Consider the following 9,794-nt stretch of genomic DNA (forward strand, 5'->3'; position numbering starts at 1 on the left):
ATCCATGTCAATTTGCAAATGATTATGTAACTCAAATAATAATTGATTATCAACAGATGCTTTTGGGAAAATTCCTCACTCATATTTAAAAATGCATAAGAATCACCTATGCAGGGGCACCTGGGTGGCTCAGTGGGTTAAGCCGCTGCCTTCAGCTCAGGTCATGATCTCGGGGTCCTGGGATCGAGTCCCGCATCGGGCTCTCTGCTCGGCAGGGAGCCTGCTTCCTCCTCTCTCTCTCTCTGCCTGCCTCTCTGCCTACTTGTGATCTCTCTCTGTCAAATAAATAAATAAAATCTTTAAAAAAAAAAAAAAAAGAATCACCTATGCAGAGCTAGTCAGAAGACAGTTTCTTAAACTCCATGCCCAGGGATTCTAATTTAGTGAGTCAGAGTGAAGTCCCTGCATCTGCATTTCTAAAAAAAAAAAAAAAAAAAAAAAAAAAAACAACCTCAAATGTTTTATCAAAGAACCACGCTTAGAGAACCATGGATTTGTACCAAAGGCTGAGTCTTGTGGTAGGGTATTTCAGCTTTTCTAGCAAGGCCAGACTGAGTGTGGAGAGGATTAGATTTGGACCTCAGAGGCTTCTCAATTAATTCTATGACAGGAAAATTCTGACCTGCATTTTCATCTATTAGGTTTAGCTGCCTCTACAGAAGACCCAAAATAATAGTAGTTTAAGTATACAAAGGTTAAGCCTTTCACATAAAAAAAAGTCTAATAGACATTCCAAAGTTCTTTTTTTAATTTATTTTCAGCATAACAGTATTCATTATTTTTGCACCACACCCAGTGCTCTATGCAATCCATGCCCTCTATAATACTCACCACCTGGTACCCCAACCTCCCACCCCCCCGCCACTTCAAACCCCTCAGATTGTTTTTCAGAGTCCACAGTCTCTCATGGTTCACCTCCCCTTCCAATTTCCCCCAACTCCCTTCTCCTTTCTAACTCCCCATGTCCTCCATGCTATTTGTTATGCTCCACAAATAAGTGAAACCATATGATAATTGACTCTTTCTGCTTGACTTATTACACTTAGTGTAATCTCTTCCAGTACCATCCATGTTGCTACAAAACTTGGGTATTCATCCTTTCTGATGGAGGCATAATACTCCATCGTGTATATGGACCACATCTTCCTTATCCACTCGTCCGGTGAAGGGCATCTTGGTTCTTTCCACAATTTGGAGACCGTGGCCATTGCTGCTATAGACAGTGGGGTACAGATTGCCCTTCTTTTCACTACATCTGTATCTTTGGGGTAAATACCCAGGAGTGCAATTGCAGGGTCACAGGGAAGTTCTATTTTTAATTTCTTGAGAAATCTCCACACTGTTCTCCAAAGAGGCTGCACCAACTTGCATTGCCTCCAACAGTGTAAGAGGGTTCCCCTTTCTCCACATCCCCTCCAACACATGTTGTTTCCTGTCTTGCTAATTTTGGCCATTCTCACTGGTGTAAGGTGATATCTCAATGTGGTTTTAATTTGAATCTCCCTGATGGCTAGTGATGATGAACATTTTTTCATGTGTCTGATAGCCATTTGTATGTCTTCTTTGGAGAAGTGTCTGTTCATATCTTCTGCCCATTTTTTGATTGTCTGTTTTGTGTGTGTTGAGTTTGAGGAGTTCTTTATACATCCTGGATATCAACCTTTTGTCTGTACTGTCATTTGCAAATATCTTCTCCCATTCCGTGGGTTGCCTCTTTGTTTTCTTGGCTATTTCCTTTGCTGTGCAGAAGCTTTTGATCTTGATGAAGTCCCAAAAGTTTATTTTTGCTTTTGTTTCCTTTGCTTTTGGAGACATCTCTTGAAAGAAGTTGCTGTGGCTGATATCGAAGAGATTACTGCCTATGTTATCCTCTAGGATTCTGATGGATTCCTGTTTCACGTTGAGGTCTTTTATCCATTTTGAGTTTATCTTTGTGTACGGTGTAAGAGAATGGTCGAGTTTCATTCTTCTACATATAGCTGTCCAGTTTTCCCAGCACCATTTATTGAAGAGACTTTTTTCCACTGTATATTTTTTCCTGGTTTGTCAAAGATTATTTGCCCATAGAATTGAGGGTCCCTATCTGGGCTCTCTACTCTGTTCCACTGGTCTATGTGTCTGTTTTTATGCCAGTACCATGCTGTCTTGGTGATCACAGCTTTGTAGTAAAGCTTGAAATCAGGTAGCGTCATGCCCCCAGTTTTATTTTTGTTTTTCAGCATTTTGTTAGTGATTCAGGGTATCTTCTGATTCCATACAAATTTTTGGATTATTTCTCTAGCTCTTTGAAGAATATCAGTGGAATTTTGATCGGAATGGCATTAAAAGTATAGATTGCTCTAGGCAGTATAGACATTTTAACAATGTTTATTCTTCCAATCCAAGAGCATGGAATCCTCTTCCCTCAAAGTTCTTATGGTGGTAAAAGAAAGTAAACAATGATCTAGGATCCTTGTATATTTCTGTTTCACCAATCTTTGTATATGACTTTATCTCTGAATACATTTCATGGTCTAATATGGTTATTAAAAATTCAGACAATGTGTCCATACTCAAAGGCATAGGAAGTATTTTTTTTTAATCAGGGAGGGGTTACTTTCCTTATCTACTTGATCCCTGTTTTAGGAGCTTTCAGAAATCCTTCCCCATAAATTTTATGTCAATATAACTTTTCAGAACTTTACCAGATGGTAATACCAAACTGTAAAAATGCCTGTATATAATAGAATAGATGATGAGACTGTTTCATTCAATAAAGCCAAAGGGGAGACTCAAACAGAAATAAAAGTGCATTCTCACTCCTTGTCTAGGGTGGATGTTGCTGATTCATGGACAGCTCTCTTCCACATGATGATTCTAGAATCCAGGCTCCTTCCATCTTGTGATATTGTCATTCCCTAAAGTCTCATCACCAATACTGCATCTTGCAGGTGGAAAGTGTAAAGAATCTGGGGATATACCTTTTTTATTAAATGCCAAGGCCCAAGACACCTGAGTGACTCAGTCAGTTAAGCAGTTGCCTCAGCTCAGGTCATGATCCCAGAGTCCTGGGATTGAACCCCACATTGGCCTCCCTGTTAAGTGGGGAGTCTGTTTCTCCCTCTGTCCCTCCCTTCTTCTTGTGCTCTCTCTCACTCTCTCTCAAATAAATGAATAAAATCTCAAATAAAATTAATAGAATTATAAAATCTAAAATAAATAAAATAAGTCAAGCAGAGAGAGTCAATTATCACATGGTTTCACTTATTTGTGGAGCATAACAAATAGCTTTTAATTTTTTTAATGAAAATATTCTCACCCTGGATATTCTTCTGCAGTAGTTCTGAGATAAAATTTGGTGATTGTGTTTTGTAACACCTGAAGTAATTATTTTATCCATACCTAGTTAAGGAAGACTGCTCTGGACTAATATTTACCAGCCCTTTATTTTTTTTTCTTTTAAGCATAACAGTATTCATTGTTTTTGCACCACATCCAGTGCTCCATGCAATCTGTGCCCTCTCCAATACCCACAACCTGGTTCTCCCAACCTCCCACCCCTTTCCCCTTCAAAACCCTCAAGTTGTTTTTCAGAGTCCCTAGTCTCTCATGTTTACCAGCCCTTTAAACAAAAACTTATTCTCAACATCTCTGCTATCATTCCCCACTGGCCACACACACATCCTCCAGAGAGAATCCAAATATCTTTTCATAATTTTATCACTAACCAGTCTCCACAAGGCCTCAGGCTCCCCAGGTGCCATCCCTATAGCCAGAACTCCAGAGAAAAAAAATTCAGGTTCAGTGATGCACAATTTAATGACCTACATTGTTTAAAATTTACAACTGTTTTGATCATCCCACAAGGAGGTGGGAGGAGGGAATTTACTCAGGGTTCCTTGTAATACATTTGTTTATCAAACTACAGCCCAGGCATATTCATTCTGACAGTTTGTTTGAAGTTTATGTGTCTCTTGATGCAAATATATAATTCGTACCACTGTTGATGGGAATTGCAGCTTTCCAAAGAGCGGGAAAGAAACACCCAAGAATCTTGTAATGTTGGCCCAGGAGAGTGTACTGACAACATAAATGTTAGCATAATTATGTAGTCTCCATCTGCTTCCTAGTCTGATGTGTTTAGGTGTCCTATCTATTTAGCAAGTGAATCTGCATTCACATATTTGGGAAGGCTGTTGTAGAAGTAGGTGTTTCTATCAGGTATTTTTAACTGGGAACACAACAGGTTTGGCCTTTTTTGGATAGTAGAGCACTATAATCAAAGCTGTTTTCCTCTAATTGTTTCTAAGGCTGATTCTAGGCAATACCAAAAAGCAAAATTACACAAAGTGCAATCAACATAGAATATCTATTTAAACCTCTCCAACTTCACTCTATTGAAATTGAACCTGTAAACAAGAACTAGATAGTTAATAATAAAAGGTACTTTGCACTTACCATGTGACATGCATTTTTTAAAGTTTTTATGTAAACTTTATTTTTAATATCATTCTCACAATATTATGAAAAAGGTAAAACATTACCATTATCTTCACCATTCCCATTTTATAGGTAAGGAAACTGAAGCACAAAAAATTTATTTTTCCCACACTCAGCAAGTCTGCATCAGACTCGACTGCAAACATAGGCAATATAGATTCAGACTCAGAGCTCTTAGCCATAGTATTACTTCTTCCAAAATAAGCTTGTTATAAAAAACCCACAGAGAATATCATTCTTTTTTTTAAAGATTTTATTTATTTGACAGAGAGAAATCACAAGTAGATGGAGAGGCAGGCAGAGAGAGAGAGGGAAGCAGGCTCCCCGCTGAGCAGAGAGCCCGATGCGGGACTCGATCCCAGGACCCTGAGATCATGACCTGAGCTGAAGGCAGCGGCTTAACCCACTGAGCCACCCAGGCGCCCAAGAATATCATTCTTAATTGGGAAAAACTGAGAGCTCTTCCCCTAAGGTCAGTTACACAGCAGGGATGTCCACTATCACCATTGCAATTTAGCATAATACTAGAAGTCCTAGCTTCAGCAATCAGACAACAACAATGACAACAACAACAAAAAAAGGCATCCAAATTGGCAAAGAAATCAAACTCTTACTCTGCAGATGATATGATACCTTATGTGGAAAACCCAAAAGACTCCACTCCAAAACGGGTAGAACTCATATATGAATTCAGTAAAGTGTCAGGATATAAAATCAATGCACAGAAATCAGTTGCATTTCTATACACCAACAATAAGACAGAAGAAAGAAAAATTAAAGAGGCAAACCCATTCACAACTGCACCCAAAACCATAAGATACCTATGAATAAATCTAACGAAACAGGCAAAGAAGCTCTACTCAGAATACTATAGAGTACTCATGAAAGAAATTGAGGAAGACACAAAGAAATGGAATAACATGCCATGTTCATTGATTGGAAGAACAAATATTGTGAAAATGTCTATGCTACCTAGAGAAATCTGCACATTTAACACAATCCCTATCAAAATACCATCAACTTTTTTTTCAAAGAAATGGAACAAATAATCCTAAAATTTATATGAAAGCAGAAAAGACCTGAATAGCCAGAAAAATGTTGAAAAAGAAAACCAAAGTTGGCGACATTACAATTCCAGACTTCAAGCTCTATTACAAAGCTGTAATCATCAAGACAGTATGGTACTGGTACAAAGGCAGACACATAGATCAATGGAACAAATAAAGAGCCCAGAAATGGACCCTAACTCCATGGCCAATTAATCTTTGACAAAGCAGAAAAGAATGTCCAATGGAAAAAGGACAGTATCCTCAATAAATGGTGTTGGGAAAATTGGGCAGCCACATGAAGAAGAATGAAACTGTTCTATTTTCTTACCCCACACACAAAAATAGATTCAAAATGGTTGAAAGGCCTCAGTGTGAGACAGGAATCCATTAAAACCCTTTAGGATAACACAGGCAGCAATCTCTTCAATGTCAACCACAGCAACTTCATCCTAGAAACATCACCAAAGGCAAGGGAATAAAGGGAAAAAGTGAACAACTGGGGCTTCATCAAGATAAAAAGCTTTTGCATAGCAAAGGAAAAAGTCAAAAAAACTAAAAGACAACTGACTGAATGGGAGAATATTTATAAATGGCCTATCAGACAAAGGGCTAATATCCAAAATCAATAAAGAACTTATAAAACACACACCCAAAGAACAAATAAATAATCCATCAAGAAATGGGCAGAAGATATGAACAGACATTTCTGCAAGGACCTCCAAATGGCCAACAGACACATGAAAAAGTGCTCAACACCACTCAGCATCAGGAAATACAAATCAAAACCACAGTGAGATATCCTCACACCAGACAGAATGACTAAAATTAACAAGTCAGGAAAAGACAGTGGAGTGGATGCAGAGAAATGGTAACCCTACTACACTGTTGGTGGGAATGCAAGCTGGTGCAACCACTCTGAAAAATAGTAAGGAGGTTCCTCAAAAAGTTGAAAACAGAGTTATCCTACGACCCAGCAATTGCACTGCTGGATATTTACCCTAAAGATACAAATGTAGTGATCTGAAGGGACACATGCACCCAAATGTTTATAGCAGCAATGCCCACAATATCCAAACTTTGGAAAGAGCCTAGGTGTCCATGAACAGATGAAAGATGTGATTGATATATATATATATGGGATATTATGCAGCCATCAAAAAACTGAAATTTTTCCATTTGCAAAGACATGGATGGAACTAGAGGGTATTATGCTAAGCAAAAAAAAAAAGTCAATCAGAAAAAAGACGATTGTCATATGATCTCACTGATATGAGGAATTTGAGAAACAAGTCAGAAGATCATAGGGGAAGGGAGTGAAAAATGAAACAAGATGAAACCAGAGAGGGAGACAAACCATAAAAGATTCTTAATCTCAGGAAACAAACTGAGGGTTGCTGGAAGGGAGGAGGGTGTGAGGGATGGGGTGGTTGGGTGATGGACACTGGGGAGGGTATGTGCTATGGGGAGTACTGTGAATTGTGTAAGACTGATGAATCACAGACCTGCACCCTTGAAACAAATAATACATTGTATGTTAATTTTTTTTTTTTTAAAAAAGCTTGTTATAGTAGAAACAGAATGTGCTTTGCAATCAGGGTAGAACATACTTCCATCACTTCCAAGCTGTGTGATCTGTTTTCCTCATCTGTAAATGATAATAATAACAGTATAATAGAACCACATTATATTTTCTACAAGCTAACTTTAAGAAACTAACACCTCAATCACCCTCAAGGTACAATTATACTGTATTGTGTAAATCTCATACCAAATAAAACTGATAGTACATGATAAGATTATGGAGGTCAAACATAAAAATAATGTAAAGTAAAATGTGCAGACCATCAGCAATGTTAGAATTTTCTCCTTCCTCCAATGTTAGAAATTTCATCCTCCCTTCTCTTCTAGTAATTTGATAATTATCCAAAAGCAGTATGATTTGAATTTTTTGGCACCAGAACACAATGTTTCCTTTTGTTTTTGTTCTTTCCTTTAGTTCAGCTCAAGGACTCTCAAACTTTAGTGTGCATAAGAATTATCATAGAGCAATACATACACAAAACCATGAAAACTTTTTAAGTGCAATTTAAGGAAGTTTGATGGATAACTTTAACTTGGTACAATCTTTACATATTTGTATGAATTATGAATACCTAAGTATCCAATACCTCTGTCCCTACCTCAGAGATGGTTTGAAGACTAACTGACATAACATTTATGAATACATAACCTAGTATCTGGTATGCAGTAGACATTAAAAATATCTAAAATGTAGGTATCAGTATGAACAGAATGCAGAATAAATTAATCATAGTATCATGGTATAATTGTTAACAACATGAGGTCTAGGAACAGACTTCTTTCAGTTTATATCTTCCTTCTTCACTTACTAGCTATGCAACATGAATTATTTATTTATTTTCCCTGTGACTAGTTACCTTCTGAATAAAAAGCAAGAATAGCAATAGCCTTGTAAAATCACTGAAAGAATCAAGTGGCTTAATATATAGAAATATTTAGGACAGGACCTGCCATAGAGTAAATGCAAATCATGATCACTATTTATTCACAGAGGCAATTTCTGCACTAGCTCTTGAAGAAAGCTATGGCAAGTAATTGTTGGAAGGAAATAGGAATGATCCATTCTTGGATTATAGTAAACACAGAGGTCAAACTAAGTAAGGTGAGGAAAGCCTGACTGGCTATTGTTAGCAGCACTTAGATATAAAGATAAGTAGTCATCCACTGCATTTCTGTGTGCTTCAGAGACAACTCCCTTTGGATATGTCAGAAGTGTGTGTAGCCCAGAGCAGGCCTATTTGTAGCAGCTTGTTAGGTGTTCAAGATTTCCAGTTTTAATTAGTTTAGTGATACTGCATCTTGCAGTCAATAGCTATAATAGTTACTGTTTTCTTTTTAACTAGGATATAAAAAAACATCACTTTCTATCTTTGCATGTTTATTGAAACATTTCTGGTGTGCAACAAATAACAGTCATAAAGACTTTAAGGTTGAAGATTGCTTATTTTTTCTTATGTATCCATAAATGGGGAAAAGACTAGAATTTCTGAGTTTAGCTTTAGATACAATATGAAATATAATAATTTAATAGTCTGAAATTAAATAATTAAATATATTTGTAAGAACTATTTTTGCTGCTTGAATAATCTTTGTGAGATTCAGAATGTGAAGTAATATCACTAAAGACTGTGAGTGTTCTAGGTATCTCCTTTCTGAAGTTCATTATAAGCACTAAAACCTTGAGATCATTTCTATGATGACAAAAGGGAAAAAAACACAGGGTCTTCACATTTTTTCATGAAAAGTATGAGAGGTAGACTATACACAAATTAAAATGAAAATGCATGCTATTAGAGTCATTGCAAGATGTAATATCACTAAAGTAATTGGGTGCCAACTGCCTGGACAGCTTTTAAGTTAGAAGTATAAATTACCTAACAGAGCTCTACCCTCTAAGAGTCTACTTGATGAGGTGTCACATTTTATGCCTTAGGATTGCAATGCAGGATAGTATATGTTTAAATACCAACAGCATGGTAAGAATATGTCAGTGTTATAGAAGTTCAGGGAAGTTAAAGATCTTTTAGAATTGGGATAGTTAAAGAAAATCCCATGGTAGAAGGCACTGAGGGGCTGGTATCTTATGTGATAATTTATTAATTCTATAGTTTAATGAGAAAATTTCTTGGTGCCTTTTATACCCACTGAAGAGAGTAGAATCTTAGAGTTACGGGGTCTCCTTAACTCCAGAGGAGGAATATATGAGATTTTATATTTTAGAGCAAGTGAGGAGGAATTGACACCCTGAAGATAACCTTGTTTGGGGGAGGAAACCACACAAAGGGAATGATGAATTGTTATAAGTTAAAATGTGTCCACCTCTGTTCAAATGTTGAAGTCCAGAACCCCAGTACCTCAGAATATGACTATATTTGGACATAGTATCTTTAAAAAGGTAATTAAATTAAAATCCAATATAACTGCTGTCCTTACAAGAAGAGGAGCTTAGGACACAAACATGCTCAGAGAGAAAACCACATGGAGACAAAAGGAGAACACAGCCATCCACAAGCCAGAGAAAGAGGCCTCAGAAGAAAAAACTTTATTGACTCCTTGATCTCAGACTTCTAGCCTCCAGAACTGTGAGAAAATAATTCTCTTGTTTAATTCACCCAGTCTGTTATACTTTGTTATGGCTATCATACAAAACTAATACAATAAACTCAAACAATAGCTATTATTAGC

This window comes from Mustela erminea, chromosome X (genome assembly GCF_009829155.1).
Source record: "Mustela erminea isolate mMusErm1 chromosome X, mMusErm1.Pri, whole genome shotgun sequence".
NCBI classification, from domain to species: domain Eukaryota; kingdom Metazoa; phylum Chordata; class Mammalia; order Carnivora; family Mustelidae; genus Mustela; species Mustela erminea.